The sequence below is a fragment of the Pteropus alecto genome, unplaced genomic scaffold, assembly GCF_000325575.1.
Source record: "Pteropus alecto unplaced genomic scaffold, ASM32557v1 scaffold10, whole genome shotgun sequence".
Classification (NCBI taxonomy): Eukaryota; Metazoa; Chordata; class Mammalia; order Chiroptera; family Pteropodidae; genus Pteropus; species Pteropus alecto.
In genome coordinates, this window is record NW_006431210.1 from 9,933,890 (window position 1) to 9,936,559 (window position 2,670).

Below are 2,670 nucleotides of genomic sequence, written 5' to 3' on the forward strand. Positions count from 1 at the left end.
ACAAATTCAGAAGATAAAAAAGGGATATTAACGTGAATCTCCCCACCACTGACACTTCCAGCACCCTGTTTCCTTCACTGGTGGCCGCCACTGTCACAAGTTTCTTATGTGTCTTTCCAGATATATTCTGTAATATCTGTGTGTTTACTAAGATACATACATATGTTGAGCCATATGAAATTTCCCTTTTTTGAAGTTAAAAAAACCCCAGCAGTTTCATGAGATTCAACCTAACATATATGTATATGTGTGAATATAATATTTAATCATCCTAATGGTAGCATGCCATATGCACTGTAGTGTACTTTTTCCCACTTAACAAAAAATCTTGAGATATCTGAATGTGTAGAGCTGATTTTTTTTTTTAATTTTGTGCCTATTTATTTGTGTTCAAGGCAAACTATTATTTTAAAATTCACGTACAGTAAACCTGAATTTTACTTCTGACGTACAGTTCTGTGAGTCTGAACATATGTGTAGATCTGTGTACTCACTACCACGATCAGGAAACAGAAATATTTCCAACACATCTTTGCAATCGCCGCCAACGACAAAGACAGAATACCACCTGCAGGCACCCCAGGGTCTCCCCTCGAAACCCCCTCCCCGTTGCTATGCCTTTTTGACACCCCAAGACAATATTTTCCTTGACTTCTAACAGCAGAAGTTAGTTTGGCCTGCATGAAGCCACGTAGCATTCTTTTGTTTAGCATTCTTTTGCTCAGCATATGGAAGATTCACCCCTGTTGTCGTGTGATTACTATAGAGCAATACATTGCACAATATTTCAGTGTAATATAGCATTTTTGACCTGCATAATCAAGAAAACATTTATATTGATTGATAAATTAAACTATGCTTTTTGTAATGGTTTCTGGGTTCTTGTGTTATACTCGGAAATGCTGTTAGCACTTTAAGATTATAAAGTAAATCTTATGTTTTCTTCTAGTGCTTTAATAATTTCATTTTTAGGTGTGAGGAATGAATCCAACTTTTTTTTCCAAGATACCAACTTATTATCCAAATACTCATTTAATCCTCGCAGGAAATTTATGATTGATATAATTACATGTCTTCATTTTACAGATGAAGAAACCGAAACATACAGAAGTAATCTTCCTCCACCACAGAACTAATAAATGACAAAGCTGGGATTTGAACCTTGCCTTTCCATACCACCCACACATCTTGAATATGAGCTGCTCTTTTTTTTTTTTTTAACCACAACACAGACACAGTATCTAAATGTTTGCAATAGTGAATTTGTTTACTTAGGAGTCTGATTATCAAGTAGCTACTTAGTAGGGAGCAAGGAATTTGACACCTTCTCACCTCCTTTTCATCATCCCTTCTCTTTGTTACCAGGAAGCCATTTTTTTGGAATAGATTTTGTTTTCTAAGCCTAGTGTCAGGATTTCTCTTCAAATGATTCTTCTTATTAAATTGTTGAGTGTATCAGCTGTGTAAATAGCCTTAGGACATGTCATGTAAACGATTATAAAACTGTTAAAAATTAAATTGAACTGCTTAAAAAAAAAAACTGAGCAGGGTGTGTCTCAGGGAACAGAAGGAAATGGTAAACATAGTATAGTTGGAGACGAGGATAAAGGGCAAGAAGTCTTGAGGTCAGTTTCCAGTTCTGTCACTGAGATCATATGACTAGGGAAAGTCATTTTTTGCTTAGTTGTGCCTATTTGTCAAACAGGGGCAATAGCAATAAAAATGTAACCCCTTACTTTCTCTCAGTTTATTTACTTTCTGCCTACAATGAGAATTCAATTAAAAACAAAGATACAACAAACTTTTTTTTAAAGAAAAGGCTCCAGGCTGAAAATTTGGCTACATTCCTGGGAGAGTCATAGCCTAAGTTTAGACACTGATGTGGACCTTTCTTTCTTGGGAGGTTTTCCAACTGTTTTTATAACTTTAGTTTATACAGTCATACAGTGTTCTTTTGCAAAAGTAAATCTAAAAACACAAGATGTTTCAAAGTGTTCTAATGAAGTTCATTAAAACAGTGTAGTAACACATGTATTTCGATCTGCTCTCGATCTCTGTTATTTGCTATAGCCAAGGGGTATGTGTATGTCTGTATTCCCCACTCCTCATACAAATGTTGGCAAGTCTGGCATGTGAAGAACAACACAGCTGTAGCACTTTCATATCTGAGGATAGTCCTCTGAATGTACAAAATGAAATATATATATTTTGCAACCAAGAAAGAATATATGCTTCTGAAGACACTTGAGTATCAATCGGTAAACCATTTTGGAACAGAGAGTTGAACATAGAGAAATCAATGTCAGGGGGAGTCTATGCCTCCTCAGTAAGGGATCCAGGGGGCAGTTGGGGGTGTGTGTGGCTATGGGCTTTAGAGCCATGAAAGCTCTGGGTTCAGACGCTGCCTCTATTCTGCCCAAGCAAGCTGGTTAGTTCAGGTGAGATTCTTAACCTCTCTGAGCCTTAGTTTTTATTTAAAAAATTTTATACAGTGAAATGCAGTGTTTATAATATATATAGTTTTCTGGGTTTTGACAAATGCATAGTCGCATATCTACCACCATAGTTATGATATGAACTGTTTCATCACCCCAAAGATTCCCTCATACTGTCCCTTTATAGTTAATACCTCTCCCCTTCCGCCCTGCCTCTGCCCAACTCAACTCCTAG